General features: G+C 36.2%; 1 protein-coding gene across 1 annotated transcript in view; it reads left to right on the top strand.

The window, feature by feature from the left end:
* Positions 1–21854, top strand: part of EBF4 (EBF family member 4) — a 60202-nt gene that overhangs the window by 16296 nt on the left and 22052 nt on the right. The window lies entirely within an intron of this gene.

The raw sequence follows: 21854 nt of genomic DNA, 5'->3' as shown, positions 1-21854 counted from the left end.
GGTCAAAGGAGATGTACATTTGTACTTTTGATAGTTATTGCCAATTTGTCCTCAGTAGCAATTATACCAATTGATATTCATACAGCTATTTTGAGAATGCCTGTTGCTCTAGTCTAGAGATAAAGAACCAGCGAAGGAGCCTGAGAAGCAGCTGCAGTAAAGTGGGAGGAAAATCAGGGGAGTAGAGTCCCAGAAGCCCAGCTAGAAAAATTTTACCCAAAGAAGGCTGTAGTCAACAGCATCAAATGCTGCTCATGGAGATGATAAAAAGAATAAGAATTAACCATTAGACTTAGCAATGTGGGGGACATTGGTGACCTCAACAGGAGCTATTTCGGTGGCAAAAGGGGCAGAATTCTGATAGGAGTATGTCTAAGAGGGAATGAGAGGCGACACTAGGGACAGTGACCAGAGGAGCTCTGGGCTTTCACCCTAAAGGGATCAAAGAAATAGGGTGGCGGCAGGAGCATAGTGTAAGGTTAAGAAAAAATACAGCTTGTTCAGATGCTACTGACAAAAATCCAGTAGGAAATGGAAAATTATGATGCAAGAGTTAGAAGGGAGAATCGCTGAAGCAATGTCCTCTAGACAGCAAAAGGCACGGTGTCTCCTGCATAGGTGGAGAACTGGTTTTACCTGGGAGCACAGCAGGGAAAACAGAGAATCTGGGCATGGAAGTGGATAAATGGATATATCCCACATAGGAGCTTGCGGACATCCTTTTCTGGTTGCTTTGTTTTCTCAGTGAAATAGGAAACAAGGTCAACAGTTGAGGTGAGGATGGAGAGGGAGACACTAGGGCATGAAATAGTTGTCCAGGAGAGTGGGGGGACTATGGAAATATTCTGTGATTGCCAAGTGGCACTAAGGGCCCACCTGAGATATGTTCATAAATTTACTTATTTATTTACTTAAAAAATTTATTCACTTTGGGCCTCACCACACAGCTTGTGGGATCTTAGTTCCCCAGCCAGCACACCGAGTCCTAACTACTGGATCACCAGGGAATTCCCTATGGTCAGGAATTTTTTTATTTGTTCATTTATATTTATTTTTGGTTGCACTGGGTCTTTGTTGCTGCATACAGGCTTTCTCTAGTTGTGGAGAGCAGGGTCTACTCTCTCGTGCACAGGCTTCTCATTGCAGTGGCTTCTCTTGTAGAACACAGGCTTTGGTAGTTGCTGCGTGCGGGCTCAGTAGCTGTGACTTGCTGGCTCTAGAGCACGCGGGCTTCAGCAGTTGTGGCACACAGGCTCAGTAGTTGCGGCGCCCAGGTTTAGTTGCTCCCTTGCATGTGGAATCGCCCCAGACCAGGGATTGAACCCGTGTCCCCTGCACTGGCAGCTGGATTCCTATCCACTGCACCACTAGGGAAGTCCTGTGGTCATAAATTAAGTGAGCAATTTTCCCCAGCCCTGCTGAGCCACAAGAGTGCATGTGCAGAACAGGTGAGTGGTTGCATATAGCCAGAGTTAGAAGTTTGCTATGTGAATACAATGAAAGGAGAGGGCAAGAGAGTAAAAAGTGTAAGAAAAGGGTATTTACAAAAATAGAACAAGGAATTTAAGCTCACAAAGGAGAGGAGTATGGGAGAGTGAATAGAAAGGATGATGAGTGGAGGATGGGACGAAAGAATTATTGGAGTTAAGGTACTAGAAGTGGGTAGAGCCGGTGGTTAAGGAATGGGTTGCCTGTAGGTAGGATTATTTGGAAAGTGTGTTTATTGGTAATGTGTGGCCAGGGGAGTGTAGAGGCAAGGCCAGTGGAGGAGAGATACAAAAGGAATAGAGAGAAGAATGTATTGGAAGAGTTATGTATTTACCTTGACACTGAAATCACCAGGAATTGATTGATTTTAACAGTTCTTTATAGATCCTATAGATCCTAGATACTGATCATTCGTCATAAGTAGTTGCCTATGTTTTCCAAAGCAGTGGTACCACTTTATGTTTCCTAGCAGCAGTGTATGAGAGTTTAATTCCTCTACATTCTCATCAGCACAGGAATGATCTCTCTTTTTAATGTTACCCATTCTAATAGATGTATAGTCATATCTCATTATGGTTTTAATTTGCATATCCCTAATGACTAACGATGTTGAACATCTTTCCATGTGCTTATTTGCCATTCATATTTTTTTTGGTCAAGTATTTGGGTTATTTTTTAATTACTGAGTGGGAGTTCTTTATATACTGTGGAAAAAATTAGATAAATATTTTACAAAAAAATTCTTCCCAGACTTCCCCGGTGGTCCAGTGGTTAAGAATCCTCCTGCCCATGCAGGGAACATGAGTTCGATCCTTGGTCTGGGACGATTCCACATGCTGCAGGGCATCTCAGCCCATGCACCACAGCTACTGAGCCTGTGTGCTGCAACTAATGAAGCCAGTGCATCTGCAACAAGAAGCCACCACAGTAAGAAGCCCACATACTGCATCTAGAGAGTAGGCCCTGCTGGCCACAACCAGAGAAAGCCCATATGCAGCAATGAAAACTCAGTGCAGCCCAAGATAAGTTAATTAAAAAAAATTTCCCCATCCATAACTAGCCTTTTCATTCTCATCAGATTCTTTTTAAATTAATTAATGAATTAATTTTGGGCTGTGCTGGGCCTTTGTTACTGCCCAGGTTTTTCTCTAGTTGCAGCAAGCAGGGGTTCCTCTCTAGTGGGGGTGTGCAGGCTTCTCATTGCAGGGGCCTCTCTTGCTGCAGAGCACGGGCTCCAGGGGATGCGGTCTTCAGTAGCTGTGGCACATGGACTCAGTAGTTGAGGTTCTGGAGTTCTGGAGCACAGGCTCAGCAGTTGTGGCACACTAGCTTAGTTGCTCCATGGCACGTGGGATCTTCCTGGATCAGGGGTTGAACCCATGTCTCCTGCACTGGCAGATGGATTCTTTACCGGTGAGCCATCAGGGAAGCCCTCTTAACAGTGCTTTTGAAGAACACAAGTTTTTAATTTTGATAAGGTCCAATTTACACATTTTTTCCTCTGTGTATTGTGTTTTTGTTGTCATAGCTAAAAATCTTCAGCTAGGTCACAGAAAATTTCCCTCTTCTTCTATAAGTTTTGTAGCTTTGGGTTTTTTGTTTAGGTGTAGGATCCACTTTGAGTTAATTTTTGTAGATATGAGAGGTATAGAATCAAGACATTTTGTTGTTTTACTCTATATATATATTCACTTGTTCCAGTTCTATTTCTTTTAAACTTTGTAAAAAAAAAATCAATTGTTTATTTATATGTGGGGTTATTTCTGGACTCTATTCTGTTCCATCGATTCCTTACTCTAGCTTTTATGCTAATACTATGCTGTTTTGATTACTGTTACTTTATAATAATTCTTGAAATAAGGTAGTATAAGTCCTCCAACTTTGTTTCTTCATTGCAACTTTTTCCTTTGCATTTCCATATGAATTTGGGCATCAACTTGTTAATTTCTACAAAAAAATCCCATTGAGCTATTGATTGGTACTACTTTGAATCTAAAAAACCAATTTGGAGAAAATGGCGTCTTAACAATATTGAGTCTTCCAACCCATGAACATTTTCCTCAATCTCTCTCATCAATGTTTTATAATCTTTAGAGTACAGATCTTTCACATTGCTTGTTCAGATTTATCCCTTATTATTTGTTTATTTTGATGCTATTGTAAATGTTTTACATTTCAATTTCCAATGGTTTATTTATGGTACACATAAATATGAATTTTTATGTAACTGATTCTGTAGTCTGCAGCCTAACTAAACTCGCTTATTAGTTCTAGTACCTTTTTAAAGAATCCAACAGATTATCTTTATAGACAACATGTCATCTGCAAATAAAGACACTTTTATTTATTTATTTCCAATCTGGATGTCTTTTATTTATCTTTCTTGCCTGATTGTACTGCTTAGAACTTCCAGTACAGTGTTGATAGTAGCCATGGAAAAGATGGATATTTAGCTTGCTCCTGATCTTGAGGTGAAAAGTACTGTCTTTCGCCCTTAAGTATGTTTTGTCTGTATGTGTGTGTGTATAGCTGTAGGATTTTCGTAGATGCCTTTGTCAGATTGAAGAAGTTCTCTACTATCTTTCATTATTGAGAGGTTTGTTTTTTTAATCAGAAATCAATATTAGACTTTTGTCAGGGGCTCTCTCCACATCTATTAAGATGATCTTGTTTGTTTTTTTAGTTTAATATGATGAATTACATCAGTTTTTTTTCTGATGTTAAACCGACCCTGCATTTACAAGATGAGCCTCACTTAGTCATGGTGTATTATCTTCTTAATATATTGCTGGATTTGATTTAATAAAATTTTGTTTAGAGTCTTCGCATGTTCATGATGAATAGTTGTCTCTGATTTTCTTTTTTGTTTTTTTTTCTCTTTAAAAACTTTTAAAATTTTATATTGGGGTATAGCCAATTAGCAAACAATGTTGTGATAGTTTCAGGTGAATAGCAAAGGGACTCAGCCATTCATATACAAGTATCCATCCTTCCCCAAACTCCCCTCCCATCCAGGCTGCCACGTAACATTGTTCCATGTGCTATACAGTAGTTCCTTTTTGGTTATCCGTTTTGAATATACCAGTATGCACATGTCCATCCCAAACTCCCTAAGTATCCCTTCCCCTGATCCTTGCCCCGCTCCTCCCAGCAACCACAAGTTTGTTTTTTAAGTCTGTGAGTCTGCTTCTGTTCTGTAAATAGACTCAATTGTAATATTTCTTTTTAGAGTCCACATATAAATGATAGCATATGATATTTCTCCTTCTCTGTCATACTTCACTCATATGACACTGTCTATGTTGCTGCAAATGGCATTATTTCTTTTCTTTTTAATAGCCAAGTAATATTCCATTGTATATACATACCACATCTTCTTTATCCATTCCTCTGTCTATAGACATTCAGGCTGCATCCATGTCTTGGCTATTGTAAACAGTGCTTCAGTGAACACTGGGGTGCATGTATCCAATATGTATCTTGTTTTTCTCTGGATATATACCCAGGAGTGGGATTGCAGGGTCATGTGGTAGCTCTATTTTTAGTTTTTTAATGAACTCCCATACTGTTCTCCATAGTGGCTGTACCAGTTTACATTCCCACCAACAGTATAGGAGGCTCCCTTCTCTCCACACCCTCCCCAGAATTTATGTTTGTGGATTTTTTGACGATAACCATTCTGGCTAGTATGAGGTGACATCTCATTGTATCAATAGTTTTGACTTGCATTTTCCTAATAATTAGTGATAGGAAACATCTTTTCATGTGCCTTTTGACCAGCTGTATGTCTTCTTTGGAGAAATGTATATTTATGTCTTCTGCCTATTTTTTGCAGAGAAGGCAATGGCAATCCACTCCAGTACTCTTGCCTGGAAAATCCCATGGATGGAGGAGCCTGGTGGGCTACAGTCCATGGGGTCACTAAGAGTCAGACACAACTGAACGACTTCACTTTCACTTTTCACTTTCATGCGTTGGAGAAGGAAATGGCAACCCACTCCAGTGTTCTTGCCTGGAGAATCCCAGGGACAGGGGAGCCTGGTGGGCTGCCATCTATGGGGTCGCACAGAGTCGGACACGACTGAAGCAACTTAGCAGCATCAGCAGCAGCCCATTTTCCGAGTGGGTTGTTTGTTTTGATTTTGTTAAGCATCTTGAGCTATTTTTAAGTTTTAGAGACTAATCCCTTATCTGTCACATCATTTACAAATATTTTTTCCCAAATTGTGGGTTGTCTTTTCGTTTTGTTTATTGTTTCCTTTTCTGTGCAAAAGCTTTTGAGTTTAAGTAGGTCCCATTTGCTTATTTTTGTTCTTATTTTCATTATGCTGGGAGACAGTTTGAAAAACATATCGCAGCAATTTATGTCAGAGACTGTTCTGCCTTCATTTTCCTCTAGGAGTTTTATAGTATCCAGTCTCGCATTTAGGTCTTTAATCCATTTTGAGCTTATTTTTGTGTATGGAGTTAAAGAATGATCTAATTTCATTTTTTAGCATATAGCTGCCCAATTTTCCCAGCATCATTTGTTGAAGAGACTGTCTCCAACATTGTCTAGTCTTGCCTTCTTCATCATAGAAGAATTGACCATAGGTGTATGGGTTTATTTTTGGGTTTTCTATCCTGTTTCATTGATCTATTGTTCTATTTTTGTTCAAGTACCATACTGATTTGATGACTGTAACTTTTTATTAGCCTGAAGTCAGGGAGCCTGATTCCTCCAAGTCTGTTTTTCTTTCTCAAAATTGCTTTGGGAATTCAGGATCTTTTGTATCTCCATACAAATTTTGAGATTTTTTGCTCTAGTCCTATGAAAAAAGCCACTGGCAATTTTCTAATTTTCCTATAACTTTTGTCTGGTTTTGCTATATCAGATATCAGATATACTGATATATCAAAACCAGACAGGTATGCTGATATATGGGGCTTCTCTGGTGGCTCAGATGGTGAAGAATCTGCCCTCAATGTGAGAGACTTGGGTTCAATCCTTGGGTTGGGAAGATCCCTGGAGAAGAAAATGGCTACACACTCCAATATTCTTTCCTGGAGAATTCCATGGACAGAGGAGCCCTGCAGGCTACAGTCTATGGAGTTACAAAGAATCGGACGTGACTGAGTGACTAACACTTTCACTTTTTATGCTGATATACTGGCCTATAGATTTAGTTGGGAGGTATTTCTGACTCTTCAATTTTTTGGAAGAGTTTGTATATAATTGGTATTACTTCTTCCTTAAGTGTTTGGTAGAAGTCACCAGTGAAGTCATCTGAGCCTGGACTTTGCTTTGTGGCAAGTATTTTGACTATAATTTTAATGTCTCTAACAGAATAGGCTATCTATTTTTTCTAGAATGTACTTTAGTAATTTGTATCTTTCAAGGAATTTGTCCATTTTTTAAAGTTGTTGAATTTGTTGACGTAAAATTATTTGTAGTATTCCCTACCCGTATCTTTAGAATCTGCAGTGATGTCACCATTCCCATGTCTGATACTGGCAAATTATGTCTTCTCTCTTTTTTCCTAGTCAGGCTACAGGTTTATCCATTTTACTGACCTTCTGAAAGAACTCTTTTGGTTTCATTGATTTTCTACATTGTTTATCTATTTCCTATTTAGATATTTATTAGTTCTGCTTATTTGGGGGTTAATTTCCTCTCTTTTTTCTGGCCTCCTGGAGTGGAAGCTGAGGTCATTTATTTGAGTAACTTTTCTGTCTAAAACATACTTTTTTTCTGTCTAAAATAAACTTTTAGTGCTACACATTTCTCCCTATGTACTGCTTTAGTATCATGCCACAAATTATGCTTTCATTTCCATTTAATTAAAAATATTTTCTAATTTCTCTTTTGAATTTTTTTAACCCATGTATTATTTAGTTTCAAAAAGTTTGGGGATTCTCTTAGGATAATTCCATTACTGGTTTCTAATTTAATTCAATTGTCAGAGAATATACACTTTGTATAATTTTAATCCTTTGAATCTTTTGAAACTAATTTTATGGCCCAGAATGTAGCCTACTTTGGTAACTATTTTGTGTGCACTTGTGAAGAATGTGTATTTTATTGTTTTAGATAGAGTGACCTATAACTATCAAACAGGTTAAGTTAGTTGATGTGTTGTTTCAGTCTATATCCTGACTGATTTTCTGCCTTTTTTTTCCTGTTATTGAGAAAAGGGTACTGGAATGACCAACTGATATTCTGGATTTGTCTGTTTTTCCTTGAGGTTCTATCAGTCTTGCTTCATATAATTTGAAAACTGTTATTAAGTACATAGATGTATAGGATTGTTTATGCCCTTTTGTTTAATTGACCCTTTTATTATGAATCCATAAAATCTACTTTGATAGTAATATCATCATTCAAGTTTTCTTTTGACTACTATTAGCATGATAAATCTTTTCCATCCTTTTAATCTATTTGTTTCTTTATTTTTAACATACACCTCTTATAGCACCATACTACTACTACTACTACTACTACTACTACTAAGTCGCTTCAGTCGTGTCCGACTCTGTGCAACCCCATAGATGGCAGCCCATCGGGCTCCACCGTCCCTGGGATTCTCCAGGCAAGAACATATAGCACCATATAGTTCTGCTTTTTGTCTAATCTGATAATCCTTGCCTTTTAATTGGTACATTTAGATCATTTACATTTAGTGTGATTATTGATATGATTAGGTTTGAGTCTTATCACCTTCATATTTTCTTTCTATGTGTTCTGTCTCTTTTTTGTTCTTTTCCCTTTTTTCCACTCTTCTAGATTATTCAGGTTTTTTAAATTATTCAACATTGTCTCCTTTGTTGGTTTATTAGCAAAATTGTTATTTTAATATTAATTTAGGACATGTCTTTAACTTACTGTCCTCTATCTTCAATTATACCACTTCATACTATTGTCTTGAATTTTATTTTTATATATGTTCTATAACCCACAGTACATTCATACTAGTCAAAGTACATTGATACTAGTTTCAAAGTCCATTAGTTTTAAAGAGATTTGAATTATATGGAAAATATACATTTACCCAGGGCTTCCAAAGCGGCACTAGTGGCAAAGAACCCACCTGCCAATGCAGGAGACATAAGAGACTTGGATTCAATCCCTGGGTTGGGAAGATCCCCTGGAGGAGGGCGTGGCAACCCACGCCAGTACTCTTGCCTAGAAAATCCCATGAACAGAGGAGCCTAGCAGGCTACCGTCCATAGAACTGCAAAGAGTTAGACATGACTGAAGTGACTTCACACACACACACAGACACACACACACACACACACACACACATACGTTCAGCCATGTAGTAACTATTTCCAGTGCACTCCATTCTTTTCCATAGATTTGAGGTTTCCATGTGGCATCATTTTTATTATGCCTGAATGGCATCCTTTAATATTTCATGTATTTTTTTAAAGATATTTTCACTGGGTATAGAATTATAGATTGGCAGTAGTAATTATTATTATTTTTAAAATGTTGCTTCCCTGTCTTTTCTCTTGCATTCCCAGTAAGAAATATGATACCATCATTATCTTTATTACTGTGTACATAACATTTCTTTTATCTTTGACTGCCTTAAAATTTTTTCTGTATTATTCATTTTTAGCAATTTGACAGTGATATGCTGTGGTATAGTTTTCTTCATGTTTCTTGTACTTGGAGTTCATTAATCTTTTTGGATCTAGGAGTTTACAGTTTCACTACATTTGGAAAGTTTTTTTAACTATTGTTTCTTCAAATCTTTTTTGCCCCTCCTCCTCCAGGTATCCAAGTGTTAAATTTCTTGGGTTGTCCTGTAGCTCACCAATAATTCTTTCACTTGGGGGGATGTTTTTCTTGTTTTCCATATTTTTTACTGCTGTGCCTTGAAGCCCACTAATCTATAATGTTCTTCTGTAGTGTTTCATCTATGGTTTATCGCTTCCAATATTTTTTTATCTCAAATATTTTAATTTTCATCTCTACAAGTTGGATCTATATCTTTTTACATCTTCCATATCTCTGCTTAAATTTTTCAACATACCAAGTACAATTAAAATGTCTCTTCTAATGTCTTTCCCTGTTAATTCTAAAATCTGTGTCTATTCTATGTCAGTATCAATTGATTGATTATTCTTCTTGTTCTGAGCTGTATTGTTTTTGCATCTAGACTTGGCTCATAATCTGTGATTGGATGCCAGACACTGAATTTTTCCTTGTCGGTGGAGGATAATTTTGTATTCCTATAAATCTTCTTTATTCTCGGATGCAGTTAAGTTACTTGGAAACAGTTTGATCTTTCTGAGTCTTGTTTTAACGATTTATTGGATGGGTCCACAGCAGTACTCAATCTGGGACTAATTTTCCCCTCTACTAAAGTAATACCTTCCTGAGAACACTATCCAACGTCCCATGAATTGTGAATTTTTTCACTCTAGTTGTTAGAAATAGGGACTGTTCTCATCACTATGTGAACACCAGGGCTGTTCCCTTTATTCCTTTGGCATTGGTTAGTTTCCTCACATGCCCAAGGGGACCCTCTACAAGTTTCTAGTTTCTCCTTCTCTGCACGTCTCTCTCTTGTGAGACTCCATCCTGTGGAGTCTGGCTCCCTTGGTTCCCCTGGATACTCGTTCTATCTCCTCAACACTAGGAGTTTGCTGTGCTCTGCCTCGGTGTCCCATCCCAGTGCTGAAGCCTGGAAACTCTCAAAGCAATATGCTAGGAATTTGTCAGTTTCACCTTGCTTATTTCCCACCTTTCAGGAGTCATTGTTCTTTATTGTCTAATGTCTCTAAAAATGGTGCTTTGTGTATTTTGTCTGTTGTTTTGTTGGTAATAAATGTGGTGTCTCTGTGACTCGATCTTAAAAAGAAGCAAAAGTAGAAATGTGTTTCTTGATTTCCAAACGTTTGATATTTTCCTAGTTATTTTTGTTACTAATTTCAAACCTCATGGTGTGTCTAACTGGGTCTACCATTTTATATATGCCTGTTTTTTCAAGTTTGTTAATTGTGATGTGCAGGTCTGTCTTTATTTATTAAATAGGTCTACTTGACCTATTAAAAATAGAGAGATGAAATTATGATCTTCTACATGAACTTTCAGCTTATCATTGTGGGTTTCATTAATTTTATCCTACAAAGATAAGCTAAAAGTTCATGTGGAAGATTAATATATAATTAGTAATATATATGTGTATATGTATATATATTGACTATTTTATTAAGTGTGAACAAGTTTTAAAATCTTACAGCTTCCTTCTGAATTGAACCTTTTATCAGCATTGATCCTTCATTCCTAACAATAGTTTTGTTTAAAGTCTGTTTTATCTGACGCTATTTATATGTTTGTGGCCACAGTTCATGGCTTATGGGACCTTTGTTCCCTAACCAGGGGTTGAACCTGGGCCCCCCAGCAGTGAAAACAGTGAGTCCTATCCACTAGACTGCCAAAGAATTCCCTATATGATATTATTTAAAGGATCTCTTAACTTTTGTTTATATTTGTTTCATATACCCTTTTCTATCCTTTTTTTCCCCAACCATTATATGTCCCTATGTTTCAGGTATTTCTCTTTTAATGATATATTGATGGACTTATTTTTTTAATCTAGTCTATTTAACTAAGTTTATCTATGTACTTATTGAAATTATTGATTTACTTCTCCTCTTTTCTACCCTCTTGCTTTGCACTTTGTATTTGTTCCACTTTTTTGTTTCTTTGTTTTCCTTTCTTGCTATTAAAAAAAATGAATATTTTGTTTGATGTAGTGAATATATTTCTTATTCAGTTTTTCCATTTACTGGTTTAGAAGTTTATTTACTTCATTTCTATGCTTTTATTTATTACCCTTGAAATTTACTACTCTTAACAAAGTTGTAATTCCTTTCCTGACTAATATTAGGATCTTTGACAGTGGTATGCTGGAGCTGGCTCATACTGGTCCACAGGAGCAAATTGTTAGCATCTCTTCTTAACACCTTATTTAGTAGCATCACATTGGTAGCTTTAGTAGCATCACATTGGTAGCTTGAAATCAGCCATGGGGGGAACATATATATATATAAAACCGTGGAAATCAACAAACATAAATAAGGGGTTTTCCCCTCTAGAAGTGGTTGTTAAATTACCAGCACACCACTGATCTTGTTTTCGTTCAGTTGCTAAGTTGTAGCCAACTCTTTTCGATCCCATGGACTGCAGCTTGCCAGGCTCCACTGTCTTACACTATCTCCCAGAGTTTGCTCAGATTCTTGAAAAAACATTGAGTTGGTGATGCTACCTAACCATCTCATCCTCTGCTGCCCCCTTCTCCTTTTGCCTTCAGTCTTTCTCAGTATCAAGACCTTTTCCAGTGAGTCAGCGCTTTGCATCAGGTGGCCAAAGTATGGGAGCTTCAGTTTCAGCATCAGTCCTTCTAATGAATGTGCAGGGTTGATGTCCTTTAGGATTTACTGGTTTGATCTCCTTGAAGTCCAAGGGATTTATAAGCCATGTAGCAGAGATTTTTAGCTCTTTTTATTTTTATTTTTTATTTATTTATTTATTTTTACTTTATTTTACTTTATAATACTGTATTGGTTTTGCCATACATTGACATGAATCCACCACGGGTGTACATGCGATCCCAAACATGAACCCCCCTCCCACCTCCATCCCCACAACATCCCTCTGGGTCATCCCCGTGCACCAGCCCCAAGCATGCTGTATCCTGCATCGGACATAGACCAGTGATTCAATTCTTACATGATAGTATACATGTTTCAATGCCATTCTCCCAAATCATCCCACCCTCTCCCTCTCCCTCTGAGTCCAAAAGTCCGCTCTACACATCTGTGTCTTTTTTGCTGTCTTGCATACAGGGTCATCATTGCCATGTTTCTAAATTCCATATATATGTGTTAGTATACTGTATTGGTGTTTTTCTTTCTGGCTTACTTCACTCTGTATAATCGGCTCCAGTCTCATCCATCTCATCAGAACTGATTCAAATGTATTCTTTTTAACGGCTGAGTAATACTCCATTGTGTATATGTACCACAGCTTTCTTATCCATTCATCTGCTGATGGACATCTAGGTTGTTTCCATGTCCTGGCTATTATAAACAGTGCTGCGATGAACACTGGGGTACATGTGTCTCTTTCAGTTCTGGTTTCCTCAGTGTGTATACCCAGCAGTGGGATTGCTGGGTCATATGGCAGTTCTATTTGCAATTTTTTAAGGAATCTCCACACTGTTCTCCATAGTGGTTGTACTAGTTTGCATTCCCACCAACAGTGTAGGAGGGTTCCCTTTTCTCCACACCCTCTCCAGCATTTATTGCTTGCAGATTTTTGGATCACAGCCATTCTGACTGGTGTGAAGTGGTACCTCATTGTGGTTTTGATTTGCATTTCTCTAATAATGAGTGATGTTGAGCATCTTTTCATGTGTTTGTTAGCCATCTGTATGTCTTCTTTGGAGAAATGTCTATTTAGTTCTTTGGCCCATTTTTTGATTGGGTCGTTTATTTTTCTGGAATTGAGTTGCATAAGTTGCTTGTATATTTTTGAGATGAGTTGTTTGTCAGTTGTTTCATTTGCTATTATTTTCTCCCATTCAGAAGGCTGTCTTTTCACCTTGCTTATATTTTCCTTTGTTGTGAAGAAGCTTTTAATTTTAATTAGAACCCATTTGTTTATTTTTGCTTTTATTTCCAGAATTCTGGGAGGTGGATCATAGAGGATCCTGCTGTGATTTATGTCGGAGAGTGTTTTGCCTATGTTCTCCTTTAGGAGTTTTATAGTTTCTGGTCTTACATTTAGATCTTTAATCCATTTTGAGTTTATTTTCGTGTGTGGTGTTAGAAAGTGATCTAGTTTCATTCTTTTACAAGTGGTTGACCAGTTTTCCCAGCACCACTTGTTAAAGAGATTGTCTTTACTCCATTGTATATTCTTGCCTCCTTTGTCAAAGATAAGGTGTCCATATGTGTGTGGATTTATCTCTGGGCTTTCTATTTTGTTCCATTGATCTATATTTCTGTCTTTGTGCCAGTACCATACTGTCTTGATGACTGTGGCTTTGTAGTAGAGCCTGAAGTCAGGCAAGTTGATTCCTCCAGTTCCATTGTTCTTTCTCAAGATTGCTTTGGCTATTCGAGGTGTTTTGTATTTCCATACAAATCTTGAAATTATTTGTTCTAGTTCTGTGAAAAATATCGCTGGTAGCTTGATAGGGATTGCATTGAATTTGTAAATTGCTTTGGGTAGTATACTCATTTTCACTATGTTGATTCTTCCAATCCATGAACATGGTATATTTCTCCATCTATTAGTGTCCTCTTTGATTTCTTTCATCAGTGTTTTATAGTTTTCTATATATAGGTCTTTAGTTTCTTTAGGTAGATATATTCCTAAGTATTTTATTCTTTTCGTTGCAATGGTGAATGGAATTGTTTCCTTAATTTCTTTTTCTACTTTCTCATTATTAGTGTATAGGAATCCAAGAGATTTCTGTGTGTTGATTTTATATCCTGCAACTTTACTATATTCATTGATTAGCTCTAGTAATTTTCTGGTGGAGTCTTTAGGGTTTTCTATGTAGAGGATCATGTCATCTGCAAACAGTGAGAGTTTTACTTCTTCTTTTCCAATTTGAATTCCTTTTATTTCTTTTTCTGCTCTGATTGCTGTGGCCAAAACTTCCAGAACTATGTTCAATAGTAGCAGTGAAAGTGGGCACCCTTGTCTTGTTCCTGACTTTAGGGGAAATGCTTTCAATTTTTCACCATTGAGGATAATGTTTGCTGTGGGTTTGTCATATATAGCTTTTTTTATGTTGAGGTATGTTCCTTCTATTCCTGCTTTCTCGAGAGTTTTTATCATAAATGGATGTTGAATTTTGTCAAAGGCCTTCTCTGCATCTATTGAGATAATCATATGGCTTTTATTTTTCAATTTGTTAATGTGGTGAATTACATTGATTTGCGGATATTGAAGAATCCTTGCATCCCTGGGATAAAGCCCACTTGGTCATGATGTATGATCTTTTTAATGTGTTGTTGGATTCTGATTGCTAGAATTTTATTGAGGATTTTTGCATCTATGTTCATCAGTGATATTGGCCTGTAGTTTTCTTTTCACCTTTTTCTCAAGTGCTCATGGAACCTTCTCCAGGATAGATCACATCCTGGGCCATAAATCTAACCTTGATAAATTTTAAAAAATTGAAATCATTCCAACCATCTTTTCTGACCATAATGCATTAAGATTAGATCTCAATTACAGAAGAAAAACTATTAAAAATTCCAACATATGGAGGTTGAACAACACACTTCTGAATAACCAACAAATTACAGAAGAAATCAAAACAGAAATTAAAATATGCATAGAAACTAATGAAAATGAAAACACAACAACCCAAAACCTGTGGGACACTATAAAAGCAGTGCTAAGAGGAAAGTTCATAGCACTACAGGCATACCTCAAGAAACAAGAAAAAAGTCAAATAAATAACCTAACTCTACACCTAAAGCAACTAGAAAAGGAAGAATTGGAGAACCCCAGAGTTAGTAGAAGGAAAGAAATCTTAAAAATTAGGGCAGAAATAAATGCAAAAGAAACAAAAGAGACCATAGCAAAAATCAACAAAGCCAAAAGCTGGTTCTTTGAAAGGATAAATAAAATTGACAAACCATTAGCCAGACTCATCAAGAAGCAAAGAGAGAAAAATCAAATCAATAAAATTAGAAATGAAAATGGAGAGATCACAACAGACAACACAGAAATACAAAGGATCATAAGAGACTACTATCAGCAATTATATGCCAATAAAATGGACAACGTGGAAGAAATGGACAAATTCTTAGAAAAGTACAATTTTCCAAAACTGAACCAGGAAGAAATAGAAAATCTTAACAGACCCATCACAAGCACGGAAATTGAAACTGTAATCAGAAATCTTCCAGCAAACAAAAGCCCAGGTCCAGACGGCTTCACAGCTGAATTCAACCAAAAATTTCGAGAAGAGCTAACACCTATCCTACTCAAACCCTTCCAGAAAATTGCAGAGGAAGGTAAACTTCCAAACTCATTCTATGAGCTCTTTTTAAATTCTGCCATTGTTATTATTCTTTTTCTTATATATGAATAATTTGTCTTTAGACTTACCAAATTTTTTTGCTCTTTTCCTTCTTGCCTCTCACAACTTCCTCTGTGGTCATTTTCTCTCTTTCTGAAGTATATCTTTTAGAAATTTGTACTTTAGTGACGGTCTATGGTGGTAAAGAGCATGTTCACTTATGCTTTGCTCTTAATGTCTTTATATCACTGTCCTTCTCTAAAAATAGTTTTCCTGGGAATTTAATTCTATTAATTTAGTTATTTTTTTTAACTTAGCATTTTAAAAATATTTCCATCGTTGCTGTTGAAAAGTACAGCACAAACTAACACAACATTATAAAACAACTATACTCCAATACAAAAATTAATTTTAAAAAAGAAAAGCACAGTTGTCATATTTTATAGGTAAATTCCCTCTCCTCTCTGGCTGTATATAAGAATGTCTGTCTTTGGAGTTCTTCAGTATCACTCTGATATGTGTAGTTGTTGATTTTTCTTAATCCTGCTTTGAATTTGATTAATTACTTATATCTATGGATTTATATCTTTCATCACTTCTGAAAATTTCTTAGCTTTTGTCTAATGTTACATCTCATTCATTTTCTCTCTTTTCTTCTCTGGCACTCTAAATGAGACTCTCAATTTAGACTTTTCAATTGATATAATACCTTGTATTATATTCTAGGTAACTATTTTTATTCATCTTCCAACTCACTGGTTCTCTTTTTGGCTATATCTAAACTATTGTTTCAGAGAAGGCAATGGCACCCCAATCCAGTACTCTTGCCTGGAAAATCCCATAGACAGAGGAGCCTGGTAGGCTGCAGTCCATGGGGTAGCTAGGAGTCGGACACAACTGAGCGACTTCACTTTCACTTTTCACTTTCATGCATTGGAGAAGGAAATGGCAACCCACTCCAGTGTTCTTGCCTGGAGAATCCCAGGGACCGGGGAGCCTGGTGAGCTGCCATCTCTGGGGTCTCACAGAGTTGGACACAACTGAAGCGACTTAGCAGCAGCAGCAGCAAACTATTGTTTAATTCACCCAATATTGTAATTTTAGTTATAGTAAGCTTATAATTTTGTTGATTTTATTTTTCAGTTATAAAAGTTCTACTTAGTTCTTTTTCAGACTACTTGGGTAGTCTCTTATTACTTACTCATTTTTAAAATTAATTTTATATCCCTTTAAAGTTTTTGTGCTTATCTTACATTCTGTTTTTGGCAGTTCCAACACTGAAGTCCTTAGGGTTCTAAATCTATTTCTCATTACTTCTGGTACCTTTCATGAAGCTTGTTTCTTGGTTTGGTGTTTCTGTCATTATTGTTATGGCAGTGATAATTTCAGCTCATATTTTGTTTAACCAAATTGGGTCCAAAACAGGGTATGCTTTCTTCTGGAAGGATTTGCTTTTGATTCTAACAGGAACAGGGGGTGCTATCAACCTGGGACCTTCTTAAGTTCCTCAGAGGATCCAGGTCCTTCTTCTGAGTTGTCTCTATTCTCCATTCCAGTGTTTATATTGGCATTGCCACCACGGCTCAGCAGGTGAAGAATCCACCTGCAGTGCAGGAGACAAAGGACACAGGTTTGATCCTTGGGTCAGGAAGAGCCCCTGGAGGAGGAGATGGCAACCCACTCCAGTATTCTTGCCTGAAAAATCCCATGGACAGAGGAACCCAGCAGGCTATGTAGTCTAAAGGGTTGCAAAGAGTTGGACACAACTAAGTGACTAAGCACACACAACACACACAGCCCTAATGTTTGTGTTACCTGATAGTTCATGGTTTCCACTCAGATTTCAACTCACTTGTTTTTTTATTTTTAATATCCTTGGAGATTTTTCTTACCTTTTAGATAAAAGCTCAGGATCTATTAATAGTTGTAATGGGAAGGCACTTCAAGACATGTAGTCTGCCATAATGCTGGAAGAGGAAATCATACATTTGGAATTTATCCTGGTATAAGGTAGGAAATATGGGTCCATCCATACTATTTTCTGATAGCTACTAGTTGTCCCAATAGCGATTATTGAATAATCCATTTTCCCCCTTGGGTAGACCGTAAATATCACCCATGCTATAGTCTAAATGTAATTGCATGTATTTCTGAACTTTCCATTCTATTTTATTATATCTACTATCTATTTATTTATGTGGAAATATGATGATGTTTTACTTTTCAAAGATTTATAACATGTTTTAGTAACTGGTAGATCTAGTACTCCATCCTCATTATTCTAATGTTTTCCCAACTATTCTTAATCATATTTTTCATATTAACTTTACAGTTAGATTGTCTAGGTTACCAAAAAAATGATTTCCTGATGTTATTTTTTAAATTATGGTAAAATAACAGACAATATAAAATTTGCCATCTTTTCTATTTTTGAATGTACAATTCAGTAGTGTTAAGTTTATTCATATTGTTGTGCAACAGATCTCCAGAATTTTTCTTCTTGCAAAACAAAGCACTCTATACCCATTAAACATCTGCCCATTTTTCCCTTCTCTAGTCCTCATAGCCACCATTCTACTTTCTGTTTCTATGAATTTGGCTACTTTAGATACCACATATAAGTGGAATCATACAGTGTTAGTCTTTTTGTAACTAGCATAACGTCCTTAAGTTTCATCCATGTGGTAGCAAGTAACAGGATGCTCACATTATGTGTATTTCCTTCCCTATTAAAGCTGAATAATATTCCATTTTATGTATATACCACATTTATCTATCGATAGACATTCAGGGGCTTTTATCTCTTGGCTACTATGAATAATCCTATGAATATGAGTATGAAAATACCTCTTTGAGACCCTGCTTTCAGTTTTTTTGGATATATATACCCAGAAATGAGATTGCTGAGTCATATGATTGTTTTTTAAATTCTTTGAGGAACACTATACAGTTTTCCATGGCAGTTGCATTATTTTATAATCCCACCATCAGGGCACAGGGTTCTAATTTCTTACATCCTTACCAACACTTGTTATTTTCTGTATTTTAAAAAAATTTTATGGTAGCCACCCTAATGGGTGTGAGATGATGTATCATTATGGCTTTGATTTGTATTTCTTTAGGGATAGGTGACACTGAGCATCCTTTCAGATGCTTGTTGGCCATTTATACATCATCTTTGGAGAAATCCCTATTGGAGTCCTTTGCCCATTTTTAATTGAGTTATTTGTTCTGTTGTTGTTGTTGAGTTGTAGGAATTCTTTATATATTCTGAATATTAATCCCTTGTCAGACATATGATTTGCAAATGTTATCTCTCATTTTGAAGATTGTCTTTCCAGTCTTGATTGTGTAACATTTTTATGGAGATCATGTTTAATTCAGATCAATCTAGGTGGAAATGAAATCTTTGTGATTGATCATAATAAAGGAAATCTTTATGACAGATGAAGATCCTTCTTGATCTTCTATCTAGTCACTCTATCCATTATTGAAAGTGGGGCATTGAAATCTGCAACTATTACTGTTGAATTATCTATTTTTTCCATCAGTTCTGTCATTTTTTGCTTCATGTATTTTGGAGCTCTACTATCAGGTGTGCATATTTATAATTGTTATTTCTTTCTAATAGATTAGATTGACACATTTATAATTATAAAGTGTCATTCTTTTCTTCTCTTATGTAACAATTTTGTGCTAAAGTCTATTCTGTGTGTTATTAGTAAAGCTGCTCCAGCAATTTTTGGTTAGAGTTTTCTTAATATATCTTTTCCAGCCCTTTTATCATCAACTTATTTCTCTATCTTTGGATCTAAACTATGTCTCACATAGACAGCATATGGAGGGTTTTTTTTAATCCATTTTTCCAATTTCTGCCTTTTAATTGGAGGGTTTAATCCATTTATATTTAAGGTAATTACTGATAAAGTAGGATTATGTCTGCCATTTTGCTGTTTTCTGTCATATATTTAGTTTGTCCCTTCCTCCCTTAATACTTTTTTCCTTAGTGATTGCCCTGGGAATTACATGTGGTATCTTAATTTAAGATTATCTATATTAGATGATTAATTTCAAAGTATGCAAGTATATAAAACAATATATAATGGATTCCATATATAGCTCCAATATAGCTCCATTCCCCTTCTTCTTCTTTATCACATCTTTATCAATTATATCTTTACACATTATAAACCCTTCAACACAGTCTTATAATACTGCTTTCTGATGTTTTCTTTAATAGATTTTATTTTTAGAGTATTTCAGATTTATAGAAAATGTGAGCAAAAAGTACAGTGTTTAATATATCTCCTGCCCTCACACATGTACAATTGTATTTTAAATTAGGTAGAAAAACAAGATATTTACAAACAAAATACCTTTATAATGTCTTTTATATTTACCTGTATAGGTTTATATGACTGTCTTGTATCCTTCATTTCACACTAAAGGACACCCATTAGTATTTCTTATAGAGGAGATCTATTGGTGATAAATTTTTTTAGTCTTTATCTAGAAATTCCTTAAAAAAAATTTTTTTTTGTTTACTTCTTGGCAGCATCAGGTTTTAGTTGCGGCATAAGTGATCTTTGTTGCAGCAAATGGGCTTCTGTCTAGTTGTGGTACACAGGCTCAGTAGTTGCAGCACATGGGCTCCAAAGTGCATGGACTCTGCAGTTTGTGGCACGTGGACTTTCTAGTTGAGGTGCATGGGTTTCATTGCCTCACAGCATGTGGGATCTTAGTTCCCCTACAGGCATCAAACCCATGTTCCCCTGCTTTACAAGCTGGATTCTTAATCACTGGACCACCAGAGAAGTCACTAGAAATGTCTTAATTCATCTATATTATTCATGTAAATTTGCTTAATTTATCCTTCATGTTTAAAGGATAGTCTTGCTAGATATAGAATTTTTGGTTGACATCATTTTCTTTCAGCAATTTAACTACCTCATCGCACTGTCTTCTGATCTCCCTGGTTTCTGCTAATGAGTCAGTTGTTAATCTTATTCTGGATCCCTTTTACATGATCAGTTGCTTCTCTTCCTTACTGCTTACCAGATTCCTTCTTTGTCTTTTTCTTTCAGTAGTTTGACTATGATGTATCTACATGTGAATTTTTTTGAGTTCATATGGCTAAGAGTTCTTTAAGCTTCTTATATATCAGATAAGTTTTTTCATCAAACTTAGGAAGTTTATGGATATTATTTCTTCATTCTTTTTGCCCCCTTTTCTTCTCTTCTGTTGGGAAGTATCTCACAATATCATGGACTCTGTTCAGTCTTCATTCTTTTTCCTTTCTGTTCCAGAACTGGATAATTTCAATTGACTTATCTTAAGTTTACTGATGTTTTTCTCTTGTCAACTCATTTTCTCCTGCTGTTGAGTTCTTTTAGGAAATTTTTATTTTAGAGTAAAGAATGTTAATTTTCTTTTAAATTTGGTTTTTATAATAATTTGTATCTTTTATTGATGTTCCGTATTTGGCGAGATATTATTCTCATACTTTTCTTCAGTTCTTTAGACATGGTTTCCTGTGGTTCTTTAAACATATTTTATAATAGCTGATATAAGATCTTTGTCCAGTAAATCTAACATATGGACTTCCTCATGGACAGTTCCTATTGACTACTTTATATCTCACATGTGGACCATACTTTCCTGTCACTCTGCATGTTTCTTGATTATTTGCTGAGAACTTGATATTTTAATAATATAGTGTGGTAACTCTGGATATCATATTCCCCTTCCCAGTATTTGTTGCTGTTTGTTTGTTTAGTGACTTTTCTGGATTAATTATAGAGTCTATATTTTCTGTCATGTGTGACCACTAAAGTTTCTATTCAGTTAGATTAGTGGTCAATTCATGATTGGACAGGCATTTCCTTAAATCCTTGAACCAATAAGTCTTCAGCTCTTGCCAAAATGTTCTATGTGTGTATTGGGCACACATAGTTACATTCAATGCTCCAGCAATTTTCAGCTTTGCTTTAACCTTTACTTTCTGCTTGTGCAGGGTTTCACGGTCAGCCAAAGAGGAGAGACTCAGGCCTCTGGAGATATTTCCTGGGCATGTGCTCTTCCCTGCACATACACATGGCCATTTAGATATTGAGGAATATATAAGAACTTTTCAGAGGCCCCTGTAAACATCTCATTCCCACTTTTTCCTCTAAGGCTTTTTGGCCAGACTCATTGTCTTGCCTCAACCACTATCATTGTCTCAAGCAACAGCAATGTTAAACAGTTGCTACTGGTTGTTTTCAACAAATATCCTAAGGATAGGGTTTTTCCCACTAAGCAAGTTCTAAGTCAGGCCAGATAACA

This window comes from Budorcas taxicolor, chromosome 13, assembly GCF_023091745.1.
Source record: "Budorcas taxicolor isolate Tak-1 chromosome 13, Takin1.1, whole genome shotgun sequence".
Classification (NCBI taxonomy): Eukaryota; Metazoa; Chordata; class Mammalia; order Artiodactyla; family Bovidae; genus Budorcas; species Budorcas taxicolor.
This window is presented reverse-complemented; position numbering and strand designations above follow the sequence as displayed.